A 15,474-nucleotide genomic window follows, 5' to 3' on the forward strand; every position below is an offset into this window, starting at 1 on the left:
ACCATCAAAAGGAGAACAGGTGTGTATCAAGAAGTGCCCCCTGTTGTAGTGACTATTATTGCAAATTTAATTGGAACTAGATGAAATGAAGTTTTATCATTTTAGTTTCTGCAGTCATTTATCTTAATTTTTCCTGTTACTGGATTTGTAATATCAATATCTTACTGCACAAATCAAAAGTACTGATAATATGTTCATAATCTACAGAATCAAACTACAAACCTACACATCTGGGGTCAGTAATCAGGGTCAGACTATTCAATCTTAACTCTGCAGATTCCCCAGTTAGATGCAGGTTCCAGGGCTGCTCCAGGTGTGTGGAATTCCTATAGCCCTAAACACAGGACATATTGTTTAGGGTCAAGGACAACAAGTTGTCATGTTTATTTTGTCCTTCGGACCCACTGCAGCAAAAATGATTTGACTGCCAGTTTACACATTATGGATCTGGGAAAGGCATTGTCTGCAGTTAAGGTAATATTTGTGTTCATATGTTAATGCTGTAGGAACTTGTACTTATGGTTCATTAATGCAAAGCCTTTAATATTAGGGTGAGCGCTCTAAGGAAATGTGAGCGTGGACTTCTCTACTGACAGTGGTTCCTTTATAAAAATGTGTACACAAGTTTACTAAGTTTAACAATATGAGGCTATGCCCCGATGAGCCTGAGATATTTACAGAAGCTTGAAAGGAAGATTGATGATTCTTTGCTCTCAAAATAAAATGTTCTCAAAAAAAATGCAACTAGGAAAATAACCTTTTGCTAAACTACTGTGAAATTTTAGGTATCATTTCTTTGAAGCATCATTTAGTAAAATGTGTTGATGCATGCTAATATTTCAAGAAATACTTATCATGGTAAATTGGTGTAACCAGTTTCAACAAAATTATGGGAAACGTGAAAATAAACAGACATTGGCATAACCAAATAAAGTCTGGCTTTAGTGTTCAACCTTTTGATTTTGTCACTGCGTGTCTTGTGTTGACAAGGGTTTTGTAAAACATTATTGTTGTGGGAGCTGCCCAGCCTTCACCATTATAACAAACATTGACAAAAAGCAAAAATGTTTGTGGTCTCAAATAGCTCTAATTGCCAAAGCAGTTCCTAGCACTGAACAAAACTACTTTTATGTGGTGATATGCTCCTTGTGAAAGAGCAAAATGCTATTACTCACAAGTAAGCCAGCCAATAGATCGATAGAGAGAAAATTGAAATAAAAACAAAACGTCTGGGTTCACGTCAGACCTGATTAGAGGCCCACTTATTTTTTTTAAAAGTCACAAAAGTTCACCCATGGTGTAGGTCCTTGCATTAGTGCAGATTTATGGCTTTCATAAATTCATAAGAATTTACGGAAGTAGGTCAGGAAATCCTAACTCTTGAAAATATTTGTGTTCTGCATTTTAGCATGAGCAAATATTGAAGTGATGATTTGCTCATGCGAAAATCTGTTGGGCGGTTACAAATTCACCTTCCCTCAAACACTTTTTTCCAACCCTGGAAGACATTTTACTTCTGCCCTTGTCAGGAGTGAATTTCCAACCTTTCTCAGTATGGGAAAATATTAGAGAAGAGCTGGTGAAAACCCCTGAAATATGCAAGTTAGTTGGTTTACACAGACTCAAAAGGGCTTTTCAACCAGGGAAATATTACTTACCACTACCACCTGCCCCAGTATGGAGATCTCCAGAAAGGTGTCAAAATAAGGGGATTGCTAGTATTCAAACCCTGCTATAGTATGAGCCAGGGATAATCAGAGAAGCTATTAGCAGAGCTCTTTTGTAATAAGATTGCTGCCATCATTTGTCGCTGCACTACATGGCACCAAAGGGACAAGTGTTTTTTGTTACGGGACATGTACATTTATGGAGCAACCTGTCCCGTGGACAAGTAGATATTTTATTAAAATTCCACAACACTGGTGCTTTCAGAACAGGATGGGCTCCATGACCCAGCTATGCCTCTGCTGGAGCAGGGATTCTTGAATCTCAAACATCTGGTATAATCATCATACAAACCCCACAGTTAGTCTATGGCCCTTTGTTAATTGACAAGGAGAGTGGGAAGGAGCTGTCCTATACATTAATTTCCATATACAGTGGAGACCGATTGAGTCATCACAGGAAACGACAAAGAGAAGAAAAAGAAACAAATTAAAAGGGATTTACTAACAAATCAATTTTATCCAAAATCATTAGTCCATTGAGTTTTCAGTGTTTAGTCATTATTTTTACAGATTTAAATTCTCTAAAAGTTGATATTTCAAAATAAGGTAAAATAAAACATTAGTAAGAATTACAAACATAATGCAGAATATGCAGCAAGTAAGTTCCATAAAGGTATCCCTAATCTAAATTAAAGAAGGATAATATTGATATATATTGAATTTTTTTGACGACCAGTATTGGTTTTCAGTTCGGCCCTGCTGTACGTTTCTGCCTTCCTCAGACTGATATATCTGCAGGAGGTAGAGCAGTGACTGCTGGGAAAGACCGACCATCATCACAGCGTATGATCTAGTCATTCAACAAGAGCTGCTAAGGTCCATCTTCAAAAAAATTGCACGCATCAGTCTTATTAATTTTTTTCACATTAAAGGACAGTTTCTGTGACAAGACATGACCAAAGTTTACAGAGGTGGCACTGCCGACGGTTACAATGCAGACCAATGATATTTGCAACCCTGCTTTACTTTGTTTAGAACTGGAAAGTTGTTGGATGAAAGCAGGGTGCAAAACGTCAAGTCCAAAATGGATTTGACTTTCTACCTCTCGATTTTTCTATTTCAAATTTCAGTCTCACTAATCACCACATCCCAACCCTTCTCTTTCTATAACATTTCTGTATCCCCCTCACTGTGACTCTCTGTTTCTCTATTTTACTACCGCCATAGAGAGAGAGGTGCACTGGGATAGCTTCCAGGTGTCACCACAGTGATTATTGCTCTTTAAGAACCCCTAAAGATTGAATCTACATTTGTAGACTTTATGCTAACTTAAACCTGTAGATATATCTGCTGCCACTGGGTAAAAACCTCTTCTCCTGCTCTTCTGTTAGTCACACTTTCACTTTGCTAGAAATTGTGCATCCCTTGTAAAAAAAACAAACAAGAAAAACATAAAATGGTATGCAACAAATGTTGAAATTGGTGCATGGAATCCTTCATAATTTAATATTGGGTTTGGGGAAGAGGGTGTGAAGTAACTGATGATTAGCGCTGAGAGCATCAGTTTTCTTATCAAATTGTTCTGAGAGAAGGACATACCTTGTGCCCAGTTATGGTAGAAGTATGTTGGAAAGAACACTGAAAGGGTAAGCAGTTAGTTGGAGATTGACCTGGCAGAGCTTTCTCCATGCTGTGCTCACAGCAAAAGTCTATGTAAACAAGGCGAACGGCTGAGGCTGTAAGGCATCCTCCAATAAGTCTGTCTGTGTTTAAGCCAGATGTTTGGATGCAGGGGATATAGTCCTTTCTGTGCATTGTCAGTTCTGGATGGAAAAGCTGTCCCTGTGTCTCTTTAGCAGATAGACAAATTCTCCCTGGTGCATTTGTGTGTAAACTGGGAGAGGGTGGCCGCAAAGGATAGGATTATTCCTGTCTACATTTTGTGATCAGTGCAGAGGGTGCGAGAAATAATTAATCTGTAGATGATACCCCAACACAGATTGGTTCACACTTGCTTAGCCCCTAAGATCAGGTCAATCCGATGGGTGCTAGAGTCTGCAGTGCTTAAGGACTCAAACTCTGGAACTGTTCATCTCTACATCAAAACTGAAACCTATTACCTATCTTTAAAAAGGAAAACTTGTCAGACAAAAATCTTTAAAGCTAGACTCTTTACTGTCAGCTTCTAAAAAGCCATAGTTTACTGCACCGAAAGACCTAGTAGATTGATATCGTATTTTATTTTTACTGCGGGGCCTTTTCACAAACTGCACTTTGTAGTATGTGAGTAGTACTACCCATGTACTACAAAACCTACACAAATTCACATGCAGAGACCACTATCTCTCCTATCTTTTCTACCGGAGCCCATACCTCCATGCATGTATGTATATGCTTTAGTACTTTAAGCCCATTGCTATGCACAAACTACATTTCTAAAGTTATGGACAAAAAGGTCCCAAAACATTAGCAAGTGCACTCCAGCTAACCCTTGGAGTAAGTCTAGCACCACATATTTATTTATTTTATTTTTATTTAAGCAATTTATTGAGCGCGCAACTACCCGGGGGTGTCTCGGCGCTACATATGGCAACTCACAGGTATTTCACCACACTCCCATAGAAAATCATAGTGTTAAGAACTTAAATTAAAATCCCATAGGAAATAATGTCAATTAAATAAAGTTATTTTGACAGTATCTATTGTTTAATGTTAAGCATTATGTATAATAAATTATATTTTATTAATATAAACTATAATAAACTTTTTCAAATTAAGACATTTATAAAAGCAATATAAATTAATTCCATAAATAACTTTTATTACATTTTGATACATGTTAAAGTTCACTGTGGGTGTGATTCTGTACCATTTTTATATTTCAACATTATGTAGGTACATTGGAATAAATTATTTTTCAATACACATTTAAGTTAATTTGCTGTAACATTATATTTTATTTGTGCTAGGTTTAAAATAATTATTCGAAACTAGTTTACATTCATATTGTACATTAAAATAGTTGTAATATGATTTAAATTATAATATACTTTATTATTTTCCCCTCTACTTTACAATCCTCCATCTCGAGACCTGTGCCAACGAGTGAAAAGTTACAAGTACTAAATTTACACTCATAAATCCTGGTGTGAGAGGGTCCACCAGGGGGAGGAGTCATGTAATTCTGCACCTCTGAGTAACTTTACACTCAGAAATGGTTAATAGCAAAAGGTAGAAGTTACTTCTAAGTATAGAAGTACACTTACCCATGAGTAAATCTAAATGTGTAAATGTACCTTTGGGAATTAATGTGTGTGTAAAGGGGTGTGGTGAAAGGAGTTTGAGGTCAGGTCAGAACTGCATGGGTAGTGCCTCAGACGAAGGAGTGGCAGGGAGTGTGAGAACAGCACAGAAGTGGAAGAGATGCCCCAAAGAAAGAATGCTTTGCAAGGGAGTGAGGTGCAGACAGCTTAACATAGACACAGGCCGTAGAGCTGATTGGGTAACACACACCTCAAGGCCATGGAAATGAGTTGCCATGCAGGCCCCTGAAGCCGGGCATCACCAGAGAACACTGGAATATACACACGACGCCCATCTGCACAGTTCTTGGAGAAGAAAATATGTGTTGCTGCAGGGGCTTGGAGTTGGACTAAGACCCGACTTTACTAGCTGGTGGGTTGTGTCCAGACCTGAACACCGCAAAGATTGATGTCTGCCATTGTGTGTTATGTCACTGGGGTCAAATCTGTGCTGCACTCCTGCATACTAACCAACAGACCCGACAGTCAGAGTTCAGTGTGAGCCTACTGAGCAAGGATTTTGGGGGTAGTGTTCCACCCAAAACACCCCCCTAAAGATATGCTGCTGAGTTTCATTGGAAAAAAAGCAACTGTGCAACCGTAGTGTTTTCCTGCATATTTATGGGTTTACCGCACTTGCCGCATATTCCAACTTCTGCTTGCAACTTTTAGCAATAAAACTGTTTCCATCTCCGATGTATCAAAATGGACTAAATGCAATGTGCCGCTTTCATGCAGACCTTTGCCAGTGCTAACTGGTCACCTTTCGGTTGCTGATTTCTGTATTTAGATATTAAACTGGTACTAAGGAGATGGGCTGATGGACTGTGTGCTTTTGGTCTGCAGCAAGAACAAATCCTGACATACTTAAATATATTTTAAACAGGGTGCACATGGCGATTGCTTCTTTACCGTGAAAATATTTTATTTCATTATTCATGCAAATTCATATTACACGACAGAAACTGTTAGCAAAAGAGCAGTTAATTCAAGAAGGCGCTCAAGAGCAGAAGAATCCCAAATATTTTACCCCTCTCTTTAAGGTAAGATGTCTTCAGTCTTACAGGGCCCTAAGAAAGATAACTTAAATATTCGAATGCAGCATAACTTCTGTTCTCCGTGACTGTTTATGAATGAAAATAGGTGCATCTAGGGGCCCATACTGTGGATGCAGAGTCGAACCTAAACAGAAGATCAGTTCGAAAACATAACTGCAGGATTAAAAAGCAACACATTTTATTGTTGGAAGTGTGCAAATGCAGGTTAGTTTTCTCCTGGTGGCAGTATGGTATGTTTTACACAAGAATCAGAAGATGCAGTGTTAATAAAGTATTGTGCATGGAAGCACAAAAAAATGAAACCTTTCTTTTTTCGGGGATCACTGAAGTTGTATACTTGACTTGTTAGAAACCTTTGAAGTTTGCATAGCGTTGGGATCCATTTTGTGTCGGTATCTATTAAAATAACTTATACAGACTATGCCACATTATTTACCTTTTCTTGCCAGATAATCTACCCTTACACCGCTGATTAATTTCAATAGCCTTAAATGCAGGTTTGAGGCAAGAGACTAGCGTTAAGGCTCACTAGTGGGTTGATAGCTAAACTCACAACCTAAGCACTGCAGTGTGCAATAATGTAAACGCATAAGCTGTCCACTGAAATTAATTTCACGCCCGACAACAAACATGGTGGAATTCCTGCTAAAAAGTAATCTTGTAGAATCACAAGCATCTGTCCTCGCGCTGATTAAGCATTACAGAAAGGATAATAGGATGGACTTGCTGTCTGGCATGCAGCTGGCTACTGCTTCTTAAAGAAAGGTGATTAGTAGCTTATTCTGGGCTAGCTGTTGATCCAGAAGGGCTGTTGTTGAAGATGTTAAGATGTTATCAACTGAAAGATTATTTTGCTGTGTCGCCCACACATGAGATGTAGATGATAACAGGTTCCGTGAGACTGCAACATTTCTTATTTTGGAGAGCTTCAAGTCCACCGATTATTCAGGTCTAGCGGCCTTAGCGGTGTTATGTAGCTGTGCAGGTTTGTCTTTGGATTGCACAAGTCATTTTGATCAATTTTTGGGGACCAAGGTTCAGACTAACCCCACACTCGAGTAGAGTGTGCGTGGCTGGGGCTCTGCTGATGACGGACAGGCACACCGTTGCCCTTGTTGCTTCTTCATTCCGAGTAGACTACAAAGAGTGATGCCTCACAAATGTGGTTTAATGATAATCATAGCAGTGATTTTGATACTGTTTCTAGGAGGCTTCTTTGGTCATCCGCTATCAGGAAGAGACACTACAATGTACTCAATCTCAGAGTGCTAAAACTTAGTGCACTACTTCAAACTCTTGAATCAGTCTTTCATGTTTGGAGTGCCAGAGTCCCCATCGTGTACCAGTAGCCCCGGCAAGCAGGTGTGCATAGTTTTTATAAATAATTTGTTTCGCATTGAATATACCCCTGTTGAAAATGGGATTTCGGCTTGAGATCTGGTGAAAAATGGGATTCTGCCCTGAAATGTTGCAAGAAATGGGATCTCAACCTAAAATTTTGCAAGAAATTGGATTTAGTCTCAAGCTCTCAAAACAAATTTTTGGCCCATGAGGTAGGGGATGTGGGGATATCCTCAAGTATGCCTATAAAAAGAAGGCCATGGTCTACTTTTACTTTATGGATAGTTGTCTTGCCAAAGAAAGCAGGGAAAACCATTGGAAAATCTGCAGGCCTACAGGAAACAACCAAAAGCCTTGCAGATAACTTGCATAATAGTCTGATAACTGTTGAAGCTGCAAATTATATACCTTGCAAAGACAAAAGACTTTTGGGTGCTGCTAGAGCAGTGTTTACTGTGGAGCCTTCATTCTCGTATCCACCACTTTCTAAGAAGGCCAGGTGACTTTTTTCCCACAATATAGAAGAAACCTTAGCAATATGAGGATCAGGGGGCATATGTATCAAGCTAATTTTTAATCGCAAACGCTGCGATTCGCAAAATACAGCGTTTGCGATTAAAAATTCGCAAAACGGGATGTATTAGGCAAAATCCCATCGCAAAATTAAGGAATTGCTAATTTAGCGATTTTTTAATTTTGCGTAAGCATTTAAGAAATCGCAAATTGCGATTTCTTAAATGATATGTAAAAAGCACCCAAGTTGTGCGAATTATCCTTAAGAAATCGCAAATTACCACCAACTTCCAGTTGGTGGTAATTTGCGATTTCCTTTCAAAATGCACTTTTTTGAATTTTGCAAAGTGCCACGTGACGCTCATACATGCCCTTAGGGCATGTATGTGCGCCATATGCACACACATGCTCATTTCAGGGGTGCTTCAGGGTGTCATCATGACACCCTTGCACCTTTGAAATTATTCTCAAATAGCGATTAGCAAATTGCGAATTCGCTATTTGAGAATTACTTCTCATTCATTCCTATGGGTCTCCTGGCCCATAGAAATGAATGGGCAGGTATTCCTTAATTGCGATTTCGCAATTTGCTAATCGCAATTAAGGAATTTTAAGAAATCGCAAAAAGTTTGCGATTTTTTAAATACATCCCGTTTTGCAATTCTCAAATAGCGATTCTTTAAAAATCGCTATTTGAGAATCGCAAATGGTGATGTTGATACATATGCCCCTAAGGAAGTTACTTCTGTGGAATCCTAGCAATATTAGATAAAAGAGGATCTGACAAAAGCAATTAATAGAATACGTGCAAAACCAATATGTCCGTTTTGTTCTGGTTTTTGTGATCGTTAAACTCCGAGGAGAAAAGTACACTAACTTGAAAGAAAAGGCGTGCCACACCGGTGACTTTGAATGCCAGGGAGCTTGATGGACTAAGAAGGTGCAAACCACAGTTTCCCTTGTAGTTTTGTCTGATGTTTAGGAAACATGGAGCCAATCAGAAAGCACGATGTCCTGATTGTCAAGCAGTGTGCCACTGCTGAAAGAGAGTCAAAGAAATCTTGCCTGCAAAATGTGTTGGTGTGCAATGTCAAGTAAATGCCTGCATTGTTTCTGCCTTCTCTCCTGGTGGCAACTTTGGAGAAGATCCTAGCAGTTTAACTATGTAGCAGCGAGCAGTTTCTGCACATATCCTGCTGCTAGTGAATCTGTAGTGCTACTTTTCATGTTCTGCTCTCTAGGGCTTGCTCTATACAGTAAAGCCACCTGTGCTGCAATACAACATATGTGAGCAGATGTTTCTGAGAGCTGGAGTGGTGGCCTTGTTGTAGACTATGGACAGCGTTATTGTCTGTAGGAGTGCTTGTGACTCAAAGCAACCGATATATGGAGGTCATCTTCCCTTGCTGAGTGTCGCATTACGAGGTGTAGACTACCCAACGTGGGGAGTAGGTGAGTGTTACATGCAAGATGTTACATCTTGGTACAGTGTAGAGCATTTTAATATCCAGTGATGTTGTGTTGCATGTGACGCAGTTGCCAGCTTTTATTTAATCTTGTGTTTGGTGTGTGGATTGTCTGTTTCGTTTTCGTGCTCGCCTTATGGGCAATAAGTTCTTTGGGTGAGCTGTTTGAGGTACGCGAGCTCAATAACAGAACAGATAGAGTGGTGCTGGTCTTGTTCTGAAGTCACTGAAGGGCTTAAGGCATGTTTGTGTGCTGTGCCTACAGCCCATGTTAAACTGTGCGATTGCCATGCCAGTTGCAAAAACAGTTGTGATGGCTAGCAGTCATAACTGACACCTTGGCACAAAGAGAATGAACCAGGGCATGATCAGTGGAACGAGTGGTGATCTCTAATGAAAATCTATACCCTGTACTGCATTAGTGTTGTTCAATATTGTTACCGTATTAGATTCCGATGAACCAATGATATTGTTTATAGTACATGCTCTAAAGGCACACCGGTGGCAGGGGAGGGCTGAGGGGGGGGGGGATACAGAGATAAGCGGTTTGAGATATACTATGCTGTCATTTACCTATTTGATATTACAATGCTGCTCTTTGTCGTTGGTTGTTTGAAAATCAATAAAAAAAATATATATTTTTTTTAAATGGCTAGCAGTCATGCTCATATGGAAGAAAGTTAAACATTGCAGGGAGGCAACTTGTGACATAATAACAGGAGCAAAGGCAGCTGAGTGGGCTTGCATAGTTGGCTGTTTTTTGCTGTAGTAAACTTCTATTGTGTTGTAGATTTGGAAGTTGAGTAATTGTATTTTTCAGGTCGAGCCTCGGCACCACATGCTCTGTCTCTTCCAGACATACTGTATTCACTCTGTGGGGGTATAAACAACAGGAGTAAACCCTTAGACCAGGTTGAGACCTGGGTGAGGAAGTATAAACAAACGACAATGTCTCAACTGGTATTATTTGAGAGGATTACTTATCAAGCATGCACAAAACATTGCAAAGAGGAAGGTAGGGAGACGCCTAGTTTGTTTAAACGTGCCCAAGGCACAGCGACGGTGCAATGTAGAGAGGTGACAAATATATACAGAGGGACTTATGGTTTACAGTTAGTTATTCACATGAATTTTGACACGTATTATTAAAGCTTTTTCGTGGACCATAGTATTAGGTGCTAGAAGTTGCACTGGTATGTCGTCGGCATTTCGATCCTAGCGAATTTGGATCATCAGGACCAGATAACTGAATGAAGGTGCTGTACAAGAGAGGGAGAAAGGAAAGTAAGAACTGGGAAGGGGGGGGGGGGCAGGACGGGGTAGAGGGTGGTTAAAGGGAGCGGTAGATATTTTTCTGAGAAATTAGGAGGGAAGAGGAGATGAAGGTGGAGGGTAACGCCGGGTTAGTTAGGCTTGAACCCACAACAAGAGTGTAGCTGCGAAGGAAAGAAGGCGCACCAGTGAGTGAATAGCTGGGACATGGCGCAGGTACATAAAGGAGTGCCTAGAAGTGCACTTACCAAGATAATTGTGTGAATGGGTGAAAGGTGGGGCAGAGGTGGTGCCTGGATGGAGCCCGCAGGCACTGAAAGGCAGGGTCCCACTGAGCAGGCACCAACGATGAGGATCGGTCGATCAATAAATGAGGACCAGGTCTGAGTTGAGTGGTGTAAAGGGTTGGCTGCGCGTCCATTTCAGGTGGAATCCAGAGGCGGCAAAGGCTGAAATTCAAAGGGCCTTTGTGATTAAGGGGGTATCCATGGATGGGGCCGAGCGTCATGCGGGGTGAGGAGGAGGGAGGTGGGCCCCGAGTTATCGGTATCGGAGGAAAATTATCCAGGGCCTGGGGGAAAAGGGATGCGACGTCTCCGCCATTGCAAAGTACTTCACTGCTTTTTTTCACAGGCTGTTCAATACTCTAGTGATGCAGTTGCACAGAGAATGTTATAGTGCTGTTGACTTGCATCGAGGCACTTGTCTCTCTGTCTGTGCATAATAAAGCTATGGAATGTTTACTGAGTCAAGCATGTATTCCTGATCAGACTGCATGACCCAGTGTGTAGTAATTGTATAGCTCTTCAATCCCTGGCAGCACAGTACCCAGGATAATGCGTTTCATGGCTGAGCACTTATACGGTTCCAAAGGCAGGACTTGTAGGTTATGCCAATGCTTGTTTTAATCTCTTTCCAGCTTGTGTTATTTGATTTTTTTTTTTAAACAGACTTTTATTAATGTTCATGTGAAAAGCAAACACATCTCCGTCGTCCAATGCCAGGACGATAACAAGGATCAAAAAGAAATATCATCAGCAGTTCAACAATCGCAGCCTAGCCCCATATCTACCATTCCATACAATAGCTACATTATTCTACCACCCACCATACATGTATCTTCCAATACAACAGAGTGGAACAGCAATCCCCCCTCTTATTCAAAAACATCCCCAACAATACCCCCCCAACCACCCACCCAAGCATGTCGCCAGCCACCAAACTATTCACTAAGCCAGATGCGCCTTGCAGTCCATCTCCCACGTTCTCTACCACACGGGACACCGCAGTGAGTCAGGCAAGAACATCGGGAAAACTCATCTCTCTTGATCCCACGAGCCAGGTACCTCCCCACGTCCCACCCCCACTCTTGCGGTTAAGTGTCGCTCAAGTGTCCCCTGCCACATCCCTCTCCTCCAAATCCTCCGCACCGTCACCCGGAGAGTGTTTTAGCAATTCCAGAAGTGCCACCCATGCCTGCGCCATTTCCTGAGACTTCTCACTGCCACTACGCCGGGCCAGCTGTAGCCTATAATTCCCTTCACTCCCAGCCCACTTCACCATCTCCCTGTTCCACCTCACCAAACTAGGAGCCTGCCTCGCCTTCCAATGGGATGTAATTTCTCGCTTAGCCAGGATCAACCCCAGATCTATAAACCGGCTAGTAACCTTGGTCTTAGCGGTGTGCGGAAACCAATGCAGCAAGCAGAGCCCAGGCGACATCACTAACTCCCTTTCCTTCACAGTCAGCAGGGTAGTCATCACCTCCCGCCAAAAGTCTCCCACCCGCGGGCAGTCCCAGAACATGTGCAGAAGGTTCGCCCCACTCTGAGCGCAACGGGGGCATTCACCACACCCCCCAAAATACTCAGCAATTTTACCGGGGGTTTGATAGGCCCTATGGAAGACATAAAATTGGATAAGTTGAAACCTTGCATTCCGAGAACATTTCCACGGCCGCTACACAATCGCCTCCCAAGCCTTGTCTGCAATGGGTTCCCCTAGATCCGCCTCCCACTTGAGACGCAGCGCTGTCAGCGGTTTGCGCATGTCGCTCGTGATTCGACGATAAAGGCAGGTCACCCCTTTAAACGTGCCTGCCGCCATCACCACATATTGGCAAGCGAGAGACGTATCTGGTTCCCCCAGCCCACTGCGCCAATGCTTCCTAATGGCTGCTGACAGCGCAGCGTGCAAAAGAAAGTCCCCCCGCGGTAGATCATGGCGCTCACAGAGGTCTTGAAAGGGAAGAAGGCCACCCTCCTCATACAGATCACCTATGGCCGTGACTCCCGCTTCCTCCCAGGCCAGCAGCTGACTCCAGTCCCCCCATGCGGCAATGCCCCACACATCCGCCACGGGATCTCAGGAGCATAAGGGGTCCCCCCATGTGCCCTCCTAATCAACCGTGCCCAACAGTGGCGGATCGTTCCCAACTCCGGCGGCAGGAGGGTACCTCTCAGGGGCGCCCGCAGTAGCACGCAGGACAGAAGGTGCCAACTTGGGTCCGACCCGTCTTGGTCTTCCGGTCGCCTAATGTGACCCGCCACCCATTTCGTGAACCACTGAAGTTGCGCAGCATGATAGTAAGCCTCAAAGTCCGGCAGTGCAAGACCCCCCTCCGCCCTAGGCCTTTGCAGAGTGACTAACGCCACCCTGCGTCGGCCAGTTCCCCAGAGAAACCCCGTAATCAAAGTGTTCAGCTGCGCAAAGAGCCTGCTCGGAATCCACACGGGGAGGGTCCCAAAATAATAAAGAAACTGAGGTAGAATGATCATCTTCACCAGAGCGACCCTGCCAGCTACCGACAGCGGAAGGGTCCCCCAAAACTCAAAGCAGGCCTTTGCTCCTCGCACTGCCCGCCCCACATTACCCTCCAGCAGGTCAGCGGGATCATGGTAAATCTGTGTCCCCAGATACGGTAAACACCGAGATTTCCATAGGACATCCCCCACCCTCGATTGCTCCTGCGCCCCTGGCCTGGTAGGGAATAGACAGGACTTATTCCAATTCACCCTGAGGCCCGCCATCCTCACCAAGGTCTCCAGCAAGACTCGCGCTCCCCGTAACGCATCCCAGTATTCGGCAGAAACATAAGGAGATCGTCTGCATACAGCGCAATATGGTGTATTCTTCCCTCTACTACGAGTCCTGGGAAATACCACCCAGACCTGGCGTGCGCAGCCATGGGTTCTATTGCCAGAGCAAACAGGGGAGATAGTGGGCAGCCCTGCCGTGTCCCCCGAGCGACCGTGCAAACGCCAGAGATCAGACCTCCCGTCCTTACCCATGCAGTGGAAGCACTATAAAGCAACGCCGTCCACTTTGCAAAGTTTCCCCCCAGTCCGAACTCTCGCAACATTAAAAAGGTAGGGCCATTCCAGGCTATCGAAAGCTTTCTCGATATCAACCGCAAAGACACAGGCCTCTTCCTTGTCGTAGGAGTTAGACCCCAGAATGCGCAGGAGTCTGCGGATATTCATCGCAGTATTGCGAGAGGGAATAAACCCAGCTTGGTCCACATGCACCAACGTCGTCATATAAGGCATCAGACCCAGCTTGTGTTATTTGATCTGGTTTGCCCAGTGTGAACTGTAATGTTTCTACTGCTCATGTTATATGTTTTGACTGAAAAAGTTGGGTCATTTTTTTTAGGTCTCACCTACTGTCTATTGTCAAAAGATCTCTTGTAGACCATACCAAAACTAATATAGGGCTCAAAGCTAACCCATTGCTTACTAGTGGTTAGCTTTATTGTCACTCTGATTTGCTTGCTTCTTATTCAATGGTTGTCCTTCCTCTTCATGTTGTTGTTCTTCACCTGAAGCTCCTTTACCTTTCTTTTGATTGGATGATCTGCATTCTTGCTCTGCTACCATTCAGGAAAGTAGTATTTCATTTCGCACTCCATGAGAGTGCTTGTGTTTTCCTGCTTTCTTCCTTGTGTGCTGCTCTCCTTCTATATTCGCCCACACATGCTCCACGTTGCAATCTTCCCCCATCCCAACTTTCTAAAATTAATTTTTGTATTCCCTTGCCTCAAATTTGTCAGTTAACCCCCTTAATCACTCTCCGTTGCTTCTCAGTCCATTGCCTCCCCACCCACTCCTCTGCTGCTCCCCCACCCCTTATGGTCATTAAAATATATTTGTTTAAAAAATGTTGAAGGGTGCAGCAGCTACCATTTGTTTACGGACTTCTCTGTTTAAAAAATAAAAAGCACATATGTGTACGTAAAAATTATTTGTCTAATTTGCTGCTCAAAGTGGCGCCCAACATCTTAGAACTGAAAATATTTATAATTGATAATATGACACTGCATCATTCCATAGACGTGTGCACGCGGGGTTATGCATGCATGCATGCATGCACATATGTTATAAGGTTGGGTTCTAAAGGGCAAAGGCCACTGATCTCTCTAACAGGGTGCAAGCTGAGGCTCCCTAGTAACTGGCTCTCAAAATATTGAGTCAGCAAAAAAAGGCGGTCCTTATCTACGTTTCCATACTCTCTGGCTAGATGCGGTTTCATTTAAAGGTCTGTGGGGTGAATATAGGTGCATTGCAGCGCAATTGTCACAGCTGCAATAAGGATTAGGTGTCTAGGCAGAGTTGTGTGATAGCATCACATTATATGTAGAAAAAGTAATTGTATATTCAGTATAAGTAGTAGTCAAACAAATAGACGAGCACAAAATACATATTGCCAGATGTACTGTGGTACTCAATGAAATGAATAATCTACAGTGAAAACACTAATTTTATGGAGAAACCAGTAATCTAAGAATGAAATTATAATTTCGTTATTACCCATTTATTTTTCGTTATTACCAACTCATCCTTTGAACATTGACTGT

General features: G+C 42.7%; 1 protein-coding gene across 1 annotated transcript in view; it reads left to right on the forward strand.

Moving 5' to 3' along the window:
* The window catches only part of AKT3 (AKT serine/threonine kinase 3), a 740,092-nt gene that overhangs the window by 291,747 nt on the left and 432,871 nt on the right, over positions 1–15,474 (forward strand). The window lies entirely within an intron of this gene.

Source organism: Triturus cristatus, chromosome 6, assembly GCF_964204655.1.
Source record: "Triturus cristatus chromosome 6, aTriCri1.1, whole genome shotgun sequence".
NCBI classification, from domain to species: domain Eukaryota; kingdom Metazoa; phylum Chordata; class Amphibia; order Caudata; family Salamandridae; genus Triturus; species Triturus cristatus.